The following is a 10478-nucleotide window of genomic DNA, read 5'->3' on the forward strand; positions in this document are numbered from 1 at the left end:
AACTGTGTCAGACTACAAATTGTCAGCACCAAGTCAGACAGGGATAACTGTAAATTTAATAGTCTCATCACCCACAGCAATACAAATTTTCAAGAATAAAATTAAATCCCCGAAACCAAAATATTAAAAAAAAAATTACACTATCAGATGAAATGAACAACAAAAAGCCTCAGACCGTCCTAGTTCATAAATATCGACATTTATACAAAGTTTGTCACTCTGCACTTTCAGTCTCAATATTGAATCGCATCACTGGCCATGTTGTTGAAAAAAATAATTGAATTAAAAACTAAAACAAAAGAAAACTTTGAAGATGCAAAATATATGATTACATCAAAAAGAGCAAGAACTGTGTCAGATTATGAAGTTATCAGCACTTAAGTCAGACAGGGATAACTGTAAATTTTTGATCTCATCATCCACAGAAGTTCAAATATTTTAAAAATTAAAAGAAAAAAAAAAACATATGTGATCGAGGAGAATCATCAGATCTTCCTATTCATAAATGATGATTCAAAATGCTCAGACAACATAGTCTAAGCATTCATCCAAATTAAAAATTCATCATTTGAACCTCCACGATTCAATTCTAAACTGCCAAAAATTCAAGGAGACTCCCAACCTCAAACGAAGGAGGAGTTGTTATCATATATGAATTAAGATCAGCCCCATCTATTTCATCTACTACTACGACAGAAAATAGAAAATTGTTGAATAAAGAAACAAACTTTTACGGCTAACCAAGTAAGAGGAAAGTTAAATTAGGGTTTCAGTGAAAACCCAAGACGCGAAAAAGCACTACACTGCGCGGCGCCTGAAATGCGAGGGAGAAAGAGAGGATACGTTTAGGGTTCGAGGTGTACGTGTATTTATAGGCAGACATCAATTTTTAAAGCACCGAAAAAAAAAATACAGTAAAAATAAAAGGGTAAATACCCATTTGTTACCCGTTTTGTTAAAATACACACTTCGTAGTTGGTACCTTCTATTTCATATAATAATTAATGGGTACCCTCTAATTTGAAAAATTACACAATTAGTACCTTAAGTATATTTTAATTTTTTATATTTCCCAAATTACCCTATTTAAATACATTATTTGATTATTTTTTTATTAATTTAAATGTAAATTATTAATTATATATGAAATAAAAACTTAAATGAAAATTAATTTATGATTATTTATATATATACTAGCAAAAAGTTATGTGCGAGACACGTATACTAAATTTTATGCTAGTTTTTTTCTACGTTATTAAAAAGTGATACAATTAAAAATTTAAAAAATATTATTAATTATTAGGTTCAACATCATTACCCTATGTTCATTTTTAAGGAAAAAAATATATATTTATGAAATAATAATTTGTTGCAACGCGAGTACAGGCAAAATTCAGAAAATATAGCATTTATTAGTAGAGTATTGATAATTTCAACAGTAAATTAACTGATTATATACTTTTTTGTCTGCTAACATTAAGCTTTTGATATTTGAGTGGTGAACTCTTATTTGTCTGCTTTTCAAATTTTTCTAACACTCTCCTTTTATTCTTCCAACTTTCTGTAGTTGGAGTGATGTACTTAATTGTTTTATATAGTGTAGTCATTTATTCACCTGTTTTCAAATAAAACAATAGATATACAAAATAAAAAATATAATTAAGCTCATATTAAAGTCAATCTCACCTTTCAATATAGTGAAAGATTTTTAAATTGATTCATTCTCAATTAATATTGTGACATACCTAACGAATAATAATATTATGTTACCTAATAACAAAATAGGAATCCACCAAACAACATTATCATAATTTATTCCAAGTATAATTATATAAATCTATTACTCATTGAAGTCTATTAGAAACTCTAAAAAGCTCACAATACGAAATTTCACATCAAAAATCTAAAAATGATCAACTATGGAGCAGGAATGATAATACAATAACTAAAATTGTCTAGTCATATACAGTCTTAAAACTTAAAAGAGTGGCATTTTATTACATATTAATAACTAATATGTAGCCGCTAGAACTTTCCTTTGTTTGAAGTAATAGTATAATAACTAATATCGTTTATTACATATTTAATTCAAGATGAACTTTCCAAAGTATTTTTGAAACATCGTTGGATATATAAATGTAATACTTTTGTATAATAGCATGTAGCATGTTATCTTCATTAGTATTTTTTAAATTTTAAAATGAAAATTAAAATTATAAAATATAGCTTAAGAAATTATAACTAAGGTTATAAACTGGTAAAGGTTGTGTTGGAGGCTAGGGTTTTTGCTCTAGAGAGAGAAATCTGTTAAATTAAATTTTGGTAGGATTATTTAGCTAAAATTAATCAATTATAATTAACGTTTTCAATATTCTGTCAAATATTAGAATATTTTGTTAACATTTTGACAAAAAAATAAACAATAACTTTAAACCAAGAATTATGTTACATAGCCACATTTTATATAAAAAAAAATATTTTAAAAAAAAGTCACCTAATAATTTCTCATAAACAAAGAATTCGCCACATTTTATATATTCAGATATGGAGGCAAACAATTATAACCTGATCGAGCAAAAAAAAAAAAACAAATAGAAAAATTCTTTAGCAATATATATATATAATATATATAAATAGTAGTAAATTCTTATTTAGAATAAAATCCAACTAAATAACATAAGTATATTTAGAAAAACCAATTGTAGATGTACAACAGCAAAAATCCAATGGTATTTTTTTTAGATTTAATGGGATTTATTTTATTATATATAAATAAAAAGTGACCCATGAATTTCTCATAAACCATTTTATTTTTATTAAATAACTATTTTACTTTTAATATCTATTCTATATAAAGTGTGCCTATATAACTGAAATTCTTAGTTTATGAGAAATTTATGGGTGACTTTTTATTTTTATTTAATAAAATAATAAAATATTATTTATATATAATAAAATAATGATAATACAAATCCCATTAATATTTGAACTGTGAGATTTGATACGGAGAGGAGATTTGAGCAAACAATCTGATATTCCAACTATTTGCAAATCGAAGCCATAAATTCCCAATAACAAAAACAGAGAACAAATCGGAACGAAAGAAATTAATTATGTGGTTCATTTACCTCTTTCGATTGGAACAAAGCCGAGCCCAAACAAATCAGATTTTCAAGTATCAATACAACTTGTACAACCCATTTGTTTTTTTTTTTGTTAAGGTACACTTATTTTATTTGAGATATCACCCTATATATGTTTATTAATTTAATAGAATATCTATAAACTCTATGCGTATATATAATTTATTGCTACATGTTTAGTGCGGATTATCTTCGTTTCTATTGACATTGCATCAAAGGGGGTTGCAAGCTCAAGTAGATCGATATCGAGTTCTAAGATACCAAAACATGAGAAACAAGCTTCAATGCTCCTTGATAATCATCCAAATTATAATTAGATGGTTGAATTACATTGAACAAATTCATTTGAAATAGTTTAAAAAAATAGACGAATCATTTAAAATAGTTTTTTTTTTTTGCTTTATTTTTCATTCATTCATTATTTTATCATATTTCTAATTTATTTTTTGATTTTGAAATTCATTCAGTGATTTGAATTGGAGTTGATGTTTGCCATCTCAATCTTCAATTCATAAAATATTTTGTATTCCACATGGAGGAGGTGGTTCTATTGGTGTGAAGAAACACTTAGGCACCATATTTTCCTTCTCATCCAATGGTAATTATAACATTTTTCCATTGAGAATATTTTGTTTTCTCCTGGTCACATTTTTAACGAGTTTAGTTTTTATAATAAAGGTACCTACCGGTGGCATTCCATTTAAAATATTCAGTTTTACCTCTCAGAATCATTTCTGTTACACCTTGGGGTTATGACTTTAGGAGTTGTATATTTATTTATACTCTTAATATTCATTTTGCAAATTCAGAACACTGCTAAAATCGAGCCTGAAGATGTTGCCAAGCATCTAATGGACTACGGATTCCACGCACCATATCTAAATTATAAAGTATATTATTTAGATACACGTAATAATAATCTCACCTAATAACTAATAATATTTTTTCTTTAATTTTTAATTGTACCACTTTTAAATAATATAGACAATAAACTAAAATAAAATTTAGTGTACGTGCCTCGCACGTACTTTTTGCTAGTAAATAAAAAGTCACTCATAAATTTCTCATAAACTAAGAATTATGTTATATAGACACACTTTATATAGAATATATATATATATATCTATTCTATATAAAGTGTGTCTATATAACTGAATTATTGGTTTATTAGAAATTTATGAGTAACTTTTTATTTTTATTTAATAAAATAATAAAATAAAAATAAAACAAATTTCATTAATATTTGAAAGGATATTTGAACGATATAGGTATACTGATATTGAGTATTATTTCGTCTCTTGATTGTAACAATTTTACTCGATTTTGATCGCAATCATTTTCTCGACAAAAGGAAAAATCTACGAAGAAGAAAAAGGAAAAAAAGTTTTATTAATGAATCGGCAAGTCGTATAGCAACCGCCGCAGAAGAATTGCCAAAAAGACTACCGATTTGAGCATCGATTCCACGAGAGAAGCTTCAAATTGGCGAGTTAGCGGGAGGTACAATGGCTGAGTGTGCGGCAGTTTGTTGATGTTTTCCATGTGCGTTGATGAGACATTGGTACAATATATAATGTTAAGGGGTATGGCACATTGGTACAATATATTGGTAATTTGGTTACAAAATAGATTTTCAGCCGTAATGGTAAGAGTCGTATCTCAAAACTATTCTTTTCTAGGGTTTTTGTTCTTGCGAATGAGGGTTGGTGACCGCTTCAAATCACCACATGTTGAAGTATTTGACTCTACAGAATCATAATCGAAATGGGTAAGTTAAATTTCTAACATTTGGCTTTTGATCTAAGCATTTATGGTTTTTTAAGGTAATTTCATCCTCATTTTCACATGTCTTCAAATCTTTTTCTTTTTTAATTTCTATTTTTGTTTCCTAATATTGATTCTATTTGTTTGGCATTGATTTGCTGGTTACTACAGATAGGAAGCCAGTGTTTCTTTCATAAAGCTGAAGGGGTTCTTTGCAGATGTAAACCAAGAGGGAGTGGAGTGAAGTCTACTTAATAATTTTGTCGATGTAGAAAAATAAAAAATTTGAATGGAATTCGCAATTTCCTGGTATGTTTCCTTTTCTTTCAGATTACTATTATATTTTTATTTAATGTTATTGTAGCATAGGTGTTGATGTTAGAAAGTTTCTTAGTTTCTTTGTATAGAAGACTCAATGTGAAGTTGTTCTTTTGCAGGAATCTTCTGATTTTTCAAAGCCAATTACTTCTGATGATGTCCACCAAGTATTTAAAAATCTAACTAATAAGTAGAGGCGTAATAGTGTTATTATTAGAAAAATATTTACTAATGTTTTATGCATGTGTCAATCAAAATGTTAAATGCTTAAAACTATACTTAGTCCAGATTCAAATACATTAGGAAAGTTTATTCATATTTAAGGCTTTTCGTAATCAGAATGTTTTCTCTTCGTTTAAACACATCAAGCATGTTTGTAGGTGCACATTTATTTATCTGGAAGTTTATGCTTGCCTATGTGCTTAATCACACATGTGACACTCACAACACTCACAAAATTAATGGCTTTCAATTGATTAGTTTATATGTCATTGTTATCTATTTCATGACATTGTTCATGACATGTATTTATTATACTTTGTACATGTGCTCCTCTGTTTTTTGTGCATTGTCTCTGAATAATTTTGGTACAAGATTATTGAAAGGAAAATAAAAAATTGCAGTCCTTTATTTAAATGGTAATGATTATTCTCACATCAATTTTGACAGTATTTACATGAAATCAAATAATCTTTTTTACCATGTTCATTGTCTTTGGAGAATTCAGCATGAAATGAATTTGGTAAGTAAAAAAACACACTGAATATATATTTTTCTAATTTTTTTAGTTTGGTATTTGTTCAACTTGATAATGAGTTTCTTGCATCAAATTAAATGAGTGACTGTTGGAAAACTTGAATGAATTACTTTGTTGAGGATAAAATAAATTTTAAGAAGCCATACGTAATCTTATCAAAGATTTCATAGTAAAATGAAATTATTTAATGTTAGAAAATACTTTGTTTGGAATCACATTGTAAGTTTCCTGCTCAATTGGTTTTGCACTGTAAAATATATTATAGTGGTAGCTAAGATGAATCTTTTGATTTTATTTTGACTGACCTTGATGATTATTTAACTATTAGATCTATGCAATTTTTTAAAACCATTAAGGAATGAGTAGACCTTTAGAATATTTGGGTATGTATTTGTATATATGATTAGTGTAAGTATTATTGGTTGTTAGAAACATTTTTTTCCAAATGACACGAACTATTTTTAGTTGTAAACTTTCAGTGATAAACATTCTCTTTGTTCGTATCAGAGAATATTTTCTCTACAATTATAATTGTCTTACATACATATTTTTGGATCTAGAATAATTTTTTGTTGGTATTACATAAACAAATGTATCTATTTGTAATAAACTAATCATGCTTTTATAGTATTTGTTTAATTGTTGCAGATATTATATTTCATTGGATTTTGACTGTCTTCATTGGTTGAAGTATTTTATTGGGCTAATTTTGAGATAGGATATTGGTGCCATTGGCACATATGATTTGCAAAAAGAAATGAAAGTATTAGATGCCTTCTAACCTCACACCAACTAAGATACAGAGAAGTACAACATTCTCCAATTGGTAGGATATCATATTTCTTTCGAATGTAGTAAAAGTGTGTCTGCATTTTTGTCGAAGTTGTTGCTCCTTGCTTAGACAACTACTATACCTCAAAAAGCTTAAAATTCGGGGATACAACAGTTTGATCGTAGTAAGTTTGAATTCTACTCTAATGGCCTTTTCATGTGTAAGCCATTTTAATCTTTAAAAATTTTGCATTTTTAAAATATTCATGAGTGAAAGGAAAAGTAATTCACTGAACATGGAGTATTCTTCCCTCAACTTAAAAGAGTTCTATTTGGAAGATTGTCCAAAGTTATGTGTGTACTAACATAATTATCTTCGAAGTCTTCCATCATCAACAATTCTTCTAGTATATATATAAACATAAAACCCAAATAACTTGAATTGAAGCCCTCCTATTAGAGTCGTTAGCATCTCCGAGCGTTCTTTGGAGAGGTACTCCTATGGTCGCATCTCTCTGATCACCAAGCCTATCCTCTCTTTCTCGAATGCCGACATCTGTGTGGCTCTCCCATGGCTTGGTTTTCCTAATCTCTAAGTACACGACGACGATTGGTGGTGAGATAATTGGATACGGTTTAATATAGCTGCGACTGGAGCACGCTAGCTGATGGAGAATAGCTTTGGTGTGTGAGTGCCTCCTTTTAAAAAAACCAAGAACAAAGGTATAGGTGTTTCTAGGTGTGGTTTAGTCTTTTCAAATTGCAGCACACATTTTGCTCAAGTGGACTGACTACCTTTGACGCAATGGAGTAATTGGATTTGGTTAAATAATTATTTTGCTGTATTTTATTTTTATTAGGCTCTTTAACTAATTAGTGTCCAAGAATGTTTTTTAATTTGAGAATGTAGTATACTATAGACTGTAAATACTACATCAAGCCTTGCCAAAATTATATCAAACTTCTAGTACGAATGGGAAAAGCAAGCACATTTTATGATTCAAAGTGGTATTTGGGTATTTATATATAGGTACGGTAAAAAAGAAATTAACTAACAAAAGTTATTTTTAATTTTTTATTATCATTTCAATTATTTTTATTTTATTTTTAATTTATTTGTTTTAAAAAAGAATAAAGCTTATTTAGGATTTTATTTCATATATAATTAATAACTTATATTTAAATCAATTAAAAATAATCAAATGATGTATAAAAATGGGGTAATTTGGGAAATGTAAAAAATTAAAATACACTTGAGGTACTAAAAGTGTAGTTTTTCAAATCAGAGGGTACCAATTGATCATTATATGAAATAGAGGGTACCAAGTTAATTGCGGCAAAATCTCTAATACTTTCATTTTACTTGCATTTAATCTCCAAAATTTAAATTTTAGCGGCAAAACCCCCCATACTCGTGTTCTGTTAACAGTTTAACACTTCAATTCAATTTTGGCGGTTAGGTGTCATGCTAGACTGTTCATGTGTACATCTACGTGGATATAATGTACACATGGCACAATTTTATTAGTCCACATAAAAAAATATTTAAAAAATTAAAATAAAATTAATTTAAAATTTAAAAAAATTGTAAATAATTTTTTTTTTTCTTTTTCAGCTTTTTCTTTTATTTAAAAAAAATTAAAATAAAAAATCATTAAAAAATATTTTTTTCTTTTATTTTTCTTTTCTTTATTTTTTTTTTCTTTTTTTCTCGCTCTTTTTTTCTCAGGACTTCTCTCTCTCCTTTATCTCTCTCTCTCTCTCTCTCTCTCTCTCTCTCTCTCTCTCTCTCTAAGTTTTTCTTCTTCAGTTACAGACCTAACCACCACCATCACCCATCGCAACTCACCACCACCACAACCCAATACCACCACCGCACAAACCCGACGAAAACCCAAAAACCCCGATCTATTGTCTCCAATCTTTCTCTTTCTCCATCCCTTACTGGTCTCAGGACGCCGATGAGCCACCTCAAGACTCTTAGGTCCCCTTCGTCCATCATCGTTTTAAAACTCGTTGAAGCTTCTCAACTTCAGTCTGGACACGCTGAGTCTTAGCAAACCAAGTGAGTTTCAAAAGTGGGCTCCTTTCGTGAAGATCTTCCAAATCTAAAACTTACGGTGGGTCATGGCAGTGGTTTAGAGGAGATAAACTGGTTGTGGTGATGGGATGGTGGAAGCTATGGAGGTTTTAGGGAAGGGAGAGGTACGGGGGAAGGGATTAGGGATTTGGTTTTAAAAAATGGGACAATATTTTTTATTTTAGAAAAAAAAATGATGTTTGAAATTTGTGGGGAATTAAAATGGTGTATTGATGGTGGTGGGGACAGTGGGAGTTACAGAGAGAGAAATGGTTTTTGGAGAGAGAGAAATAGTGGTTACTGGTTATGGTGGGAGTAGGAATGTCAATCTGGGCTATTTTCGCGGGCCGGGCCGGGCCCCCGGCCCGACGGGCCGACTGTGGCCCGAATTATTCGGGCTCTTCTCGGGCTTCTGGCCCGGCCCGGCCCGGCCCGGTATATATTATTTCGGGTCGGGCCCGGCCCGGCCCGGTTTCAAATATTAAAAAAAACCTAAATCCCTAAAAAAAAATCCCAAATTCTAAACCTAAATCCTTAGCTGGAAGAAGCTCAGTGAAGTTGGATCTCAGGCCAACATAGCCAGAAACAGCAGCTGGAGCAGTAAATGAGGTAGCAGACATCCTAACCTCAAACTTGGTTAACAGGAGAAAGAAAATAATTGCAGTGTTGTAGTATTTCCTTTCCTTTCCTTTATTCTTATTTTGATTATTTTAGTATCAAGTAGTTTATTAGGAAAATGGTGGAAATGGTTTCTAAAAACAACAAAAGAAGTCAGCTTTATATTTGTTATGAGATCAAGTGTGGTTTTTTTTCTCTTTTTCTTTTGTAAAAGATGAGTGGTATGGTATTTCGGTGGGCACTACGAGGTGGTGTAGAGTTTTCCCTATTTAGAGTTTGGCTCTAGTGGAAATGTTTTGGGGTCCCACCTTACATTTTTGCCACTTATGAAAAAGCTTTCTCAGATTGATCCTGAGGTATTTTCTGTCAGTTTTAAAGATTGATTTGTTAAAGAAAATATGGATATTGATGTATAAGCTTACTCTACTGGAATACAAAAAGAAAAGAAAAGTGGATTTTAGTAACAGCATCAGATTTAATGACAAGAAGGTTTAGGTAATATAGGTATTCCTTTTATTTGTAGCGAGTGAACAAATTGGTAAATTAAGATGATATATTATTGTGTCCTAGAATGGAAGTTATGTTTGTCTATGTTAACTTATGAATATTTAATGTTTCTCATTAGGAAGGTGAACATTTTCTCAATTTATCAATAAATTTGAATAAATATTATTGAGGCAATTTATTCAATGTCAGGGTAGCTATTTGCATAACATTTTTGAGAGGATGTCAGCTGCTAGGCCAAAAAAAAAAAAAAAAAAAAAAAAAAAACCGGGTCGGGCCTAACCCGGCCCGATTATCTCGGGCCGGGCTTGACCCGCTAGGCCAAAAGAAGGAGTCGGGCCGGACCGGGCCGGGCCAAAGTGATGTCGGGCCGGGCCGGGTTTGTGGCGGGCCGGGCCGGGCCCGGCCCGACTGACATTCCTAGGTGGGAGTGGTTTTGGGGAGAGAGAGAGAGAGTTATGAAGAGAGAAGAAAAAAATAATTATGTAAATTTTTTTAATTTTTAATTTTAATACGATTTATT

At 30.3% G+C, this 10478-nt stretch overlaps 1 long non-coding RNA gene and 4 other non-coding genes across 5 annotated transcripts; 1 reads left to right on the top strand and 4 right to left on the bottom strand.

Annotated features, from left to right (window-relative positions):
• On the bottom strand, positions 1-79 carry LOC115708486 (small nucleolar RNA R38). Its single transcript, XR_004009984.2, has one exon. It is a non-coding gene; the product is annotated as a small nucleolar RNA R38 (small nucleolar RNA).
• Positions 80-166: 87 nt separating this feature from the next.
• On the bottom strand, positions 167-257 carry LOC115708503 (small nucleolar RNA snoR20a). The gene has a single exon (XR_004009998.2). It is a non-coding gene; the product is annotated as a small nucleolar RNA snoR20a (small nucleolar RNA).
• Positions 258-347: 90 nt separating this feature from the next.
• LOC115708484 (small nucleolar RNA R38) lies at positions 348-427 on the bottom strand. Its single transcript, XR_004009982.1, has one exon. It is a non-coding gene; the product is annotated as a small nucleolar RNA R38 (small nucleolar RNA).
• A 55-nt stretch (positions 428-482) lies between these two features.
• Positions 483-564, bottom strand: LOC115708502 (small nucleolar RNA snoR64a). Its single transcript, XR_004009997.1, has one exon. It is a non-coding gene; the product is annotated as a small nucleolar RNA snoR64a (small nucleolar RNA).
• Positions 565-4413: 3849 nt separating this feature from the next.
• On the top strand, positions 4414-10118 carry LOC115705101 (uncharacterized). The gene is made up of 4 exons (XR_004009385.2): positions 4414-4726; positions 4823-4911; positions 5079-5216; positions 5345-10118. It is a non-coding gene; the product is annotated as an uncharacterized LOC115705101 (long non-coding RNA).
• Positions 10119-10478: the final 360 nt, after the last annotated feature.

Source organism: Cannabis sativa, chromosome 1 (assembly GCF_029168945.1).
Source record: "Cannabis sativa cultivar Pink pepper isolate KNU-18-1 chromosome 1, ASM2916894v1, whole genome shotgun sequence".
NCBI classification, from domain to species: Eukaryota; Viridiplantae; Streptophyta; class Magnoliopsida; order Rosales; family Cannabaceae; genus Cannabis; species Cannabis sativa.